General features: G+C 47.8%; 1 protein-coding gene across 1 annotated transcript in view; it reads left to right on the top strand.

Annotated features, from left to right (window-relative positions):
- Nucleotides 1–3,722: 3,722 nt before the first annotated feature.
- The window catches only part of ccnd3 (cyclin D3), a 196,212-nt gene continuing 187,796 nt past the window's right edge, over nt 3,723–12,138 (top strand). Inside the window, exon 1 of the mRNA XM_078420493.1 lies at nt 3,723–3,778. The gene's annotated coding sequence lies outside the window, so the exon portion shown is untranslated. The remainder of the gene's footprint in view (nt 3,779–12,138) is intronic.

The following is a 12,138-nucleotide window of genomic DNA, read 5'->3' as shown; positions in this document are numbered from 1 at the left end:
CATATGTCCACAGAAATATGTAGACAAGAGGACATAGCACAGCTCAGAAACAGGCCATTCGGCCCGCAATGTCTGTGCCCAACATGATGCCAATCTAACCTGATTAATACGGGTGTCAGGGGTTATGGGGAGAAGGCAGGAGAATGGGGTTGAGAGGGAAAGGTAGATCAGCCATGATTGAATGACAAAGTAGACACGATGGGCCGAATGCCCTAATTCTGCTCCTATAAATGTATGGACTAATGACATTGTGGGCTGAAGGGCCTGTTCTTGTGCTGTGCGGTTCTATGTTCCTGTCTCTGTCATCGCAACCATGAAACCACCAGATTGTTGCAAAAGCTAATCTGGTTCACTAATTCTTCCAAGGATTTGGATTGGACCAGTACCCTGGGCCTACTTCCACTGGTATACAATGAGCTATTAACTAATCCCATCTGCCTGTACATGATCCGTATTCCAGCTAACAATGGGCTGTTTCCTTTATCATCGTTGCTTTTTTTGTACATCGTTCATTCGTTGTTCTTTATCTCTCTACATCATCGTCTATATCTCTCGATTCCCTTTTCCCTAACTAGTCTGAAGAACTAGTCTGAACTAGTCTCGACCCGAAACGTCACCCATTCTTTCTCTCCAGAGATGCTGCCTGTCCCTCTGAGTTACTCCAGCATTTTGTGTCTATCTTTGGTTTAAACCAGCATCTGCAGTTTCTTGGAAGCCACAAAATGCTGGAGTAACTCAGCAGGACAGGCAGCATCTCTGGAGAGAAGGAACTGGGTGACATTTGGAGTCGAGACCCTTCTTCAGACTGAGTTCCTCCAGCATTTTGTTTGTACCTTCAATTTAAACCAGCATCTGCAGTTCTTTCCCACACACATCTGCAGTTGTTTCCTACACATCCATATTCCTCCACTCCCTAACTGTTGATGTGCCTATGTAAATGCCATAGACAATAGACAATAGGTGCAGGAGGAGGCCATTCGGCCCTTCGAGCCAGCACCGCCATTCAATGTGATCATGGCTGCCCTAAGAACTCTTAGGATTGCATTGAGAATCAGGGTAGACTGAATTCTGATGATGGGTCTTCAATCTGCACTGTTAAATCTGATCCTCTCTCCACGGATGCTGCCTGACCAGCTGAGAATTTCCACCATTTCCTCTTTTTGTTTCACGTTTCTGTCATCTGCAGTTTATTCATCGAGTTTCATATCTTGGTTAACCATTCAATCCGAGAACAAATGTGGACGAACAATAAATATTTGCCTTGTCAATGCCACCAACATCCTGTGGTTAGTGGGGGGGGGGGAGAGTTTGGTTTGAAGCACATCCTCGCTCACAGGTAAACAGTACTGCAGCAAGAGTCCTATGTGGAGAGGATGTTTCCACTAGTGGGAGAGTCTAGGACTAGAGGCCACAGCCTCAGAATTAAAGGACATTCCTTTAGGAAAGAGATGAGGAGGAATTTCTTGAGTCAGAGGGTGGTGATTCTATGAATTCATTGTCACAGACGGTTGTGGAGGCTGTCAGTGGATATTCTTAAGGCAGAGATCGATAGATTCTTCATGAGTGCGGATGTCAGGGGTTACGGGGAGAAGGCAGGAGAATGGGGTTGAGAGGGAAAGATAGATCAGCCATGATTGAATGGTGGCGTGGACCTGATGGACCGAATGGCCTAATTCTGCTCCTATCCCCTTATGATCAGGAATAAAAATAAGGAATGGAGACTTTTGTCAAAAATAACCAAATAACAACACAAGTACATAAAATTATGAGCGGCATAGCTAGGATAGAATCAGTACAAGGCGGCAGTACAAGATGGTGCAGCGGTAGAGTTGCTGCCTCACAGCGCCAGTTCGATCCTGACTCCGGGTGCTGCCTGTATGGAGTTTGTACGTTCTCCCCGTGACCTGCGTGGGTTTTCTCTGGGTGCTCCGGTTTCCTCCCATACTCCAAAGACGCACATGTTTGTAGGTTGTGTAGGAAGGAACTGCGGATGCTGGTTTAAACCTGGCACAAGACACAAAAAGCTGGAGTAACTCAGCGAGTCAGTCAGCATCTCTGGAGAAAGGATACTTTTCTCCAGCCTCCTTCTATCCAGAGATGCTGCCTGACCCGCTGAGCTACTCCAGCTTTATGTATCTAACCCTGGTTTGTATATTATTTGGTTTCTTTAAGTTGTTCCTAGTGTGTAGGATAGAAATAGTGTGAACAGGTGATTGCCGGATGGCATGGACTCGGTGGGCCAAAGGGCCAGTTTCCATGTTGTATCTCTAAACTAAACTAAACTAAACTAAACTAAACTAAACTAAACTAAACTAAACCTTTTTCTTAGGATGGAAATATCAAATGTTGAATGAAGGAACTGCAGATGTTGTTTGACAGAAAAAGGCACAAAATACTGGAGTAACTCAGTGGGTCAGGCAGCATCTCTGGAGAACATGGATGGATGATGTTTAGGCCCTTCAGACTGATTCCTGACCCGAAACGTCACCTATCCATGTTCTCCAGAGATGCTGCCTGACCCGCCGAGTTACACCAGCACTTTCTGTCTGGAAATATCAAGTACTAGCAGGCACGGGTTTATGGTGAGAGAGGCAAAGTTTAAAGGAGATGTGCGGGGCGAGTTTATTTTACACAGAGGGTGGTGGGGGCCTGGAACACGCTGCCAGGGGTGGTGGTAGAGACAGATGCAATAGTGGCATTTAAGAGACTTTTGTATAGGCACATGGATATGCAGGGAATGGAGGGATATGGATCACATGCAGGGCTAATGAGAGTTGATCTTGGCATCATGTTCGGCACAGATATTGTGGGCCGATGGGCCTGTTCCTGTGCTGTACTTTAGTTTACAGATCCAGCACGGAAACAGGCCCTTCAGCCAACCAAGTCCGCACCGACCAGCGAAACCTGCACATTAACGCTAAACGCTATCATACACACAATAGAGACAGTTTACATTTATACAATCATACCAAACCAATTAACCTACAAACCTGTACATCTTGGGAGTGTGGGAGGGAATCGAAGATCTCGGAGAAAACCCACGCGGTCACGTGGAGAACGTACAAACTCCGTACAGACAGCACCCGTAGTCGGGCTCGAACCCGGATCTCTGACGCTGTAAGGCAGCAACTCTGCCGCTGCGCCACCGTGCTGCCCACTGTACTGTTGCATGGTCGATGGCCGAGTAAGACCCACAATAGGGAGAATGGTCGGAGGTGATTTGCAAAGCAACTTTTTTTAAATTTCGGATAAAGCCCAGAAGAAAACCTTCAAATTCAGTAATAATGGTTCGCACGTGAAATTAGTGACTTCCTGTCTCTGGCAATGCAGCTTAGTTCGGTTGACAGCAGGAGCGTGGCGTTGCAAGCCACCTTTATTTGTCAAAGGCATTTCTGTCATTTTAATCTGCCATGCTCTGACATAAAACTGCCAAAGAGGCGTGAGAGGAAATTCACCAGTTCCGGACTCAGCGGTTCCCGAATGAGAATCGAGGGCCAGGAGAGTAAACAATCAACACGTTGGCGTTTAAAGTTCTCTACGCAGAACGGCGAGCCAGGAATGAAAAAGATCCATCTTCATCGAGCAGCAAAACGTGATATCATCTCTGTAGCAGTGGGGGAACAGATTGCTTTGTTCGTTTGTTTTAGTGGACCTCCTTGGTCGCAGTTGGCAACTGAGCTCCCCGTGGTCTGGCTTGCCTCGTTAATCTCAAGAGGCTGTGAAGAAAATGGATGGAAGTTGTCTGGGAGACTCGGAAGCTGACGCGTTGGAGAACAAGGTAACTTTGTACCTTAGACCCATTAACAAAACGGACGGGCGGGGAGATGGTCCTCCATCATTGTTCGGCGTGCTTTCATGGAAGGTGTATTGGTGGACTAACTGTGCTATTCCAGCAGTGGAAAGTGGTGGTGAAATGATAGTGCGCCTTGTCAAAGCTTAACTGTTCCATTGAAACCCCCCCTTGCCACCGGAGCAGAGGCTTGGATGTGCACTGTGGGTGTGAAGGAAAGCATTTAATTTCTGCAGTAGGATCAAACCGAACTCAATAGGGTGCAGAGGAGATTTACGAGGATGTTGCCAGGACTAGAGGGTGTGAGCTATTGGGAGAGGTTGAGTAGGCTGGGACTCTATTCCATGGAGCGCAGGAGGATGAGGGGTGATCTTGTAGAGGTGTATAAAATCATAAGAGGAATAGATCGGGAAGATGCACAGAGTCTCTTGTTCAGAGTAGGTGAAACGAGAACAAGAGGTTCATAGGGTTATGAAGAAGGGGAAAGAATTTAATAGAAATCTGAAGGGTAACTTTTTCACACAGAGGGTGGTGGGTGAATGGAACAAGCTGCCAGAGGAGGCAGTTGAGGCTGGGACTATCCCAATATTTAAGATTTAGGCAGGTACAGTGATACAGGTACAGTGATAGGACAGGTGTGGAGGGATATGGGCCAAACGCAGGCGGGTGGGGCTAGTGTAGCTGGGACATGTTGACCTGTGTGGGCAAGTTGGGCCGAAGGGCCAGTTTCCACGCTGTATGACTTTGACTGCATGACTCTATTATGGCACAGAATGAAAACAATATCCACTAGGAATCAATGGCCCGATCTTAACACTGCATTCCTGATCTCCCAATCTACCTCATTACAGCCCTTGTGTATTTTTTTACCTGCACTTGCCCCATAGCTGTAATATTATGTTCTACACTCTGTTTCTCTTTTTGTACCATCGGTTGTACTTATACAACATAGACTATGAATCCATAGAACGTACAGCAGTACAGCACAGGAACAGGCCCTTCAGCCCACAATGTCCGTGCTGAACATGATGCCAAGTTAAACTAATCTCCTCTGCCTGCACGTGTTCCCTATCCCTCCATTCCCTGCACATCCATGCGCCTATCTAAGAGTATTTTCAACGCAGTCTATGCATCTTATGTATGGTATGATTTGCCTGGATACCACGCTGTTATTCCTTCTTCTCCCCGCTCCCGACCGGCAGAAGGTGCAGAAATACAGAAAGCGCACACCACCAGACTCAGGAACAGCTTCTTCCCCTCTGTTATCAGGCTTCTGAATGGTCCATCCATAAGCTAGGGTGCTGTCCGATTCACCTCTACCCCATTGCGGACATTGGACCTTGTCTGTGGAACTGATGCGCTACAACGCTGAGAACTATATTCTGCACTCTGTATCTTCCCCTTTGCTCCACCTGTTGTACTTGAATTTGACTTGAGTTTGAAAGACAGCCCATAATTCACAGTTTGGAAACAAAGAACTGCAGATGCTGGTTTATGCCAAAGATAAATACAGAGTGCTGGAGTAACTCAGCGAGTCAAGCAGCATCTGTGGAGAACACGGGATAGGTGATGTTTCACAGAGTGCTGGAGTAACTCAGCGAGTCAGGAAGCATCTGTGGGGAACATGGATAGGTGAAGTTTCACAGAGTGCTGGAGTATCTCAGCGAGTCAGGCAGCATCTGTGGAGAACATGGATAGGTGACGTTTCACAGAGTGCTGGAGTAACTCAGCGAGTCAGGCAGCATCTGTGGAGAACATGGATAGGTGACGTTTCACAGAGTGCTGGAGTAACTCAGCGGCTCTGGCAGCATCTGTGGAGAACATGGATAGGTGACGTTTCACAGAGTGCTGGAGTAACTCAGCGGGTCAGGCAGCATTTCTGGAGAAAAAGGATGGGTGAGATTTCGTGCCGGGACCCTTCTTCAGACTTATACACACACTGGCACACACTTTCTGAAGAAGGGTCCCGATGTTTGCATGTTATCCCTGTGACCGCGGTTTTTTCTCCGGGTGCTCCGGTTTCCTCCCACAATCCAAAGATATGCAGGTTTATAGGTTAATTGGCTTCTGTAAATTGTCCCTAGTAGTGCTAGTGTACAGGTGAACGTTGGTTGGCGCGGACTCGGTGGGCCGAAGGGCGTGTTTCCACGCTGTATCTCTAAAGTAAAGTGTAGGATAGAACTAGTGTACGGTGTGATCGCTGGTCAGCGCGGACTCGGTGGGCCAAAAGGGCCTGCTTCCACACTGTGTCTCTCACCCTGAACTAAACATCGTCAGACACATTTTTAAAGATAAGCCTAAATTAAAGGAGGCGGTATGTTCTGGCACTACCTCTAGTCAGCTGCGGATTGCTTGGTGTGAAGTCACAGGCACCATCGACAACTTTGCTTGCTGTTTCAGGGGGTATTCTGATCTGCTGTGTGCTTCCTCGTAGAGCGTGTAAAGTTAACTATGATTCGATTAGGTTCTTGATTAGAACGGGTGTCGAGGGTTATGGGGAGAAGGCAGGAAAATGGGATTAGGAGGCAGAGATCAGCCATGATTGAATGGCGGAGTGGTCTCGATGGGCCGAATGGCCTAATTCTACTCCTGTAACTTGTGGACTCGTAACGGAGTGCTGACTCCAACTGGGGTTGTGAACGTCCTGCCCCCATGACCAAACCCACATCCCATCAACAGGCAATTAAAAAGCCAATGAACGCGCACAAGGCCAGGTTTCTGGAGAGAAGGAATGGGTGACGTTTCGGGTCGAGACCCTTCTTCAGACCCGAATCGTCACCCATTCCTTCTCTCCAGAGATGTTGCCTGTCCCGCTGAGTTACTCCAGCTTTTTGTGTCTATCTTTGGTTTTTTCCAATCTCTTACCTTGCCGGAGATGCGATTGTTTTCCGGATCGTATCTCCGGTCACTCTGTGGCCTAACATTGTGGAGCTGGAGGCCTTGCCTGGGACCGACTTTGACCCTAACCGCGGGGCCGTGGACTCACCATCGGAGCCTGCGATCCCTTGCCTGGGATCGACGTTCCAACCACGGCCGGCGGACTTCAACATCGCGGAGCTCAACATCGGGTTGAGACCAGTCGGGCGCTCCTAAAGCCGCACGACGTTAGACTACTTCACCCGGCGCGGGGGAGCTGAGATCCCCCACCGATGCAGGAGCTTGATCGCCCTGATGAGGAAGGCCCGCTATCAGTTACGGGAGTCAAGATCGTCCCGTCAACGGAAGGTTCGAGGCCCCCGACCGCTGGAGGACAAAGAAGAGGGGAGATTGAACTTTGTTTCACCTCCCATCACAGTGAGGAATGTGGAGGAGTCACTGTGGGGGGTGTTCATGTTAAAATGTATTGTGTGTGTCCTGTTGCTTTTTATTGTTTTGACTGTACGGCAAATGATATTCCTCGTGTGTTGCAAAACACACTTTGCTAATAAAGTATTATTGTGATTGCATTAATGAAGATTGAAACCAAATGGTCTAAAAAACAAATGAAAACAAAGCAAGAATGTTGTCAACAAAAGATCCCGGGCTCCGCAGGGCAGCTGATCGTATCGAAACACAGCTCCCTCGTCATCGAAATGTCAATGCGATCCAATGCAGCAAATCTAGCAGAGGGAACGACAGCACATGTGATGTTTGTGTGCGGTGTATCTGTACATCACCTGCAAAACAGGATGTGTGTGTGTCAGCCTGACTTCACAGCTGTAGACAAGGGCATTTAAATCATCGTCAGATCACTCACTCACTCACTCACTCACTCACTCACTCACTCACTCACTCACTCACTCACTCACTCACTCACTCACTCACTCACTCACTCACTCACTCACTCACTCACTCACTCACTAACTCACTAACCCCTCCACTCACTCACACTCACTAACCCCTCCACTCACTCACCCACTCACTCACTCACCCACTCACTCACTCACTCACACACTCACTCACTCACTCACTCACTCACTCCCCCCTCACTCACTCACTAACCCCTCCACTCACTCACTCACTCTCACTCACTCACTCATTCACTCCCCCCTTACTCACTCTCTCACTCACTCACTCACTCCCCCCTCACTCACTCTCTCACTCACTCACTCACTCACTCTCTCACTCACTCACTCACTCACTAACTCCTCCACTCACTCACTCTCTCACTCACTCACTCCCCCCTCACTCACTCTCTCACTCACTCACTAACCCCTCCACTCACTCACTCACTCACTCACTCACTCACTCCCCCCTCACTCACTCACTCACTCACTCACTCACTCACTCACTCTCTCACCCACTCACTCCCTCCCTCACTCACTCTTCACTCTCTCACTCACTCATCACTCACTCACTCACTCTCTCACTCAGTAACCCCTCCACTCACTCACTCTCACTAACTAACTCCACTCACTCACTCTCACTCACTCACTAACCCTTCCACTCACTCTCTCTCGCTCACTAACCCCACTCTCTAACTCATTCACTCATTCATTAACTCACTCTCACTCCCTCACTCACCACGCCCTTATCCCTCACCCTCGCCACCTCTCATTTCCCCCCCTTTCTCCCCACCACATTCATTCCTCCCTCACTCACTCAGTCCTTCCATCACTCTGTCCGTCACATTAATCACTCACTCCATCCCTCCCTTCCTCTCACCCCCACTCCCTCATTCTCATTATTTACTCACTCACTTGGGCCCTCATTCATTCCCTCCCTCCTGCACTCACAAGCTCACTCCATCACTCACTTACTCATTCACCCTCTCCATTTCTCATTGACTCTCTCTCCTTCTCATTGACTCTCTCCATTTCTCATTCTCTCAATTCCTCGACTCTCCATTTCTCATTGACTCTCTCCATTTCAAATTGATTCTCTCCCCATTTCTCATTCTCTCAATTTCTCATTCTCTCCATTTCTCATTGACTCTCTCTCCATTTCTCATTGACTCAATTTCTCATTGACTCTCTCTCCATTTCTCATTGACTCTCCATTTCTCATTCTCTCAATTTCTCATCGACACTCTCTCCATTTCTCATTGACTCTCTCCATTTCTCATTGACTCTCTCTCCATTTCCCATTCTCTCAATTTCTCATCGACACTCTCCATTTCTCATTGACTCTCTCTCCATTTCTCATCGACTCTCTCCATTTCTCATTGACTCGCTCTCCATTTCTCTTTGACTCGCTCTCCACTTCTCATTGACTCTCCATTTCAAATTGATTCTCTCAATTTCTCATCAACTCTCCATTTCTCATTGACTCTCTCCATTTCTCCCTTAAAAATATCCATTGACGGCCTTCACAGTCTTCAGTGGCAATGATACTATACATGAATATAGTCTTGTGCACTGATATACAGTGAAAAGCTTTGTTTTGCTGTCCAAACAGACCAGATATACCAGACGTAAAAGCAATCAAGTCAAACTCAAGTCCAACAGGTGGAGCAAAGGGGAAGATACAGAGTGCAGAATATAGTTCTCAGCATCGTAGCGCAGCAGTCCCAGAGACAAATTTCAATGTCCGCAATGGGGTAGAGGTGAATCAGACAGTACCCTAGCTTATGGAAGGGCCGTTCAGAAGCCTGATAGCAGAGGGGAAGAAGCTGGCCTAACAGCATCCCTGGAGAACCTGAATCACTGTCATTTCAGGTCAGGTCACTAACGTCACCTATCCACGTTCTCCAGAGATGCTGCTTGACCCGCTGTGTTACTCCAGCACTTTGTACATATATTTTTTGTAAACCAGCATCTGCAGTTCCTTGTGTCTCTTGTGTTCCTGAGGACATGAAGGGGGACAATGAAATTCTTGCCTGCTGCAGATTTACGGACGCATTAGACGCAACAACACCCTGCTAGAGAAAGGAGGCCATTAAATTGTTGAGAGTGCAGAGAAGATTTATGAGGATGATGTCAGAACTTGAGGGCCTGAGCTATAGGGAGAGGTTGGGTGGGCTAGGACTTTATGATTTGGTGCGCAGGAGGATGAGAGGAGATCTTATAGAGGTTTTTTTTAATGATATGCAGTGTGGAAACAGTCTCTTCGACCCACCCAGTCCGTGCCAACTACAATCACCCGTACACTAGGGACAATTTGCAGAAGCCAATTAACCTACAAACCCGCACGTCTTTGGAGTGTGGGAGGAAACCGGAGCACCCGGAGAAAACCCAGGCGGTCACGGGGGGAACATACAATCTCCGTACAGACAGCACCCGTAGTCAGGATCGAACCCCGGGTCCCGGCGCTGTGAGGCAGCAACTCTACCGCTGCACCACCGTGCCGCCCTATAAGATCATGAGGGGAAATGATATCATAAATGCACGGAGTCTTTTTACCCAGGGCAGGGGAATCAAGAACCTGAGGACATAGGTTTAAGATGAGAGGGGAAAGATTTAATAGGAATCCGAGAGGCAACTTTTTCACACAGAGGGTGGCGGGTTTGTGGAAAGAGCCGTCAGAGGAGGTAGTTGAGGTTGGGACGATAACAGCATTTACAAGATATTTGGACAGGTACATGGATAGGAAAGGTTTAGAGGGATATGGGCCACGTGAGGGCAGGTGGGACTAGTGCAGATGGGGCATGATGGTCGGCATTGAGCAAAGACTGGAGCGACTCAGCTTGTATACACTGGCATTTAGAAGGATGAGAGGAGATCTTTTCGAAACGTATAAGATTATTAAGGGGTTAGACACGTTAGAGGCAGGAAACATGTTCCCAATGTTGGGGGAGTCCAGAACAAGGGGCCACAGTTTAAGAATAAGGGGTAGGCCATTTAGAACTGAGATGAGGAAAAACTTTTTTCAGTCAGAGAGTTGTGAATCTGTGGAATTCTCTGCCTCAGAAGGCAGTGGAGGCCAATTCTCTGAATGCATTCAATAGAGAGCTAGATAGAGCTCTTAAGGATAGCGGAGTCAGGGGGTATGGGGGAGAAGGCAGGAACGGGGTACTGATTGAGAATGATCAGCCATGATCACATTGAATGGCGGTGCTGGCTCGAAGGGCCGAATGGCCTCCTCCTGCACCTATTGTCTATTGTCTATTGTCTGTTGTTGGGTCGCAGTTGTGACTCCAGAGGAAGGAAAATAGATGGACGGGGTGGGGGTGAGAAATGGGTGCACATTCAGGTGGGGGACAGCGAATGGAGGAGATGTAAAGAAGGGCATCTGTTTGTAGGTTAGTCACCTAAAATTAGAAAATGTAATCTTAATAGGATGTGACATGCCACGCTGGCAGCAGAGGTCGCCATCTAGTGGAGGGTTAGTTTCAAATAATTTTTCACTTTTCAATAATCGCTTACTTTAGAGATGATCTCCACAGAGTCCACACCAACTATCGATCGCCCATTCACACTAGTCCTATGTTGTCCCACTTTCTCATCCACTCGAGGCGCGGTAGTTGCTGCCTGACAACGCTTTCGGTGCCAGAGACACGGGTTCAATCCCGACCACGGGTGCTGTCTGTACGGAGTTTGCACGTTCTCCCCGTGACCTGCGTGGGTTTTCTCCGAGAGCTTCGGTTTTCCTCCCACACTCCAAAGACGTGCAGGTTTGTAGGTTAATTGGCTTGGTTAAATGTAAAATTAGCCCTATGTGTGTAGGAGAGTGTTAATGTGCGGGGGTCGCTGGTCGGTGCGGATTCGGTGGGCTGAAGGGCCTGTTTCCGCGCTGTATCTCTAAACTAAAACTGAAAGAAACTGCCTACACACGAGGGACATTTTACAGAGGGCCAATTAACCTACAAAACCGCACGTCTTTGGGATGTGAAAGGAAACCGGAGCACCCGGAGAAAACCCATGTAAATGTGGGCAAAATGCAGGCAAATGGGACTAGCTTAGATTATATTCCGTATCGGGACCTTTCTTCAGACTGATGTGAGCAATTATTAGGTTTAGGTTTAGGTTTATTATTGGCACATGTACTGAGGTACAGTGAAAAGCTTTGTTTTGCATGCTGTTCAATCACATCAGATGATACTATACATAAATGCGATCAAGTCAAACTCAAGCACAATGTAAATACAAGGAACTGCAGATCCTGGTTTACAAAGAAAGACACAAAGTGCTGGAGTAGCTCGGTGGGGCAGGCAGCATCTCTGGGGAGCATGAATAGGTGATATTTCAGCTTGGGTACTTCTTTGGACATGGTGTGAAAAAGGGTCTCACACCATGAAACGTCACCAATCCACGCTCTGCAGTCAAACTCAAGTACAGTAGGTCGAGCAAAGGGGAAGATACAGAGTGCAGAATATAGTTCTCAGCATTGTAGCGCATCAGTTCCACAGACAAAGTCCAATGTCTGCAATGGGGTAGAGGTGAATCGGGCAGTACCCTAGCTTATGGAAGGGCCGTTCAGAAGCCTGATAA

Source organism: Rhinoraja longicauda, chromosome 24 (genome assembly GCF_053455715.1).
Source record: "Rhinoraja longicauda isolate Sanriku21f chromosome 24, sRhiLon1.1, whole genome shotgun sequence".
Classification (NCBI taxonomy): domain Eukaryota; kingdom Metazoa; phylum Chordata; class Chondrichthyes; order Rajiformes; family Arhynchobatidae; genus Rhinoraja; species Rhinoraja longicauda.
Note: the sequence above shows the minus strand (reverse complement) of the source record. Positions and strands in the feature narration are given on the sequence as shown.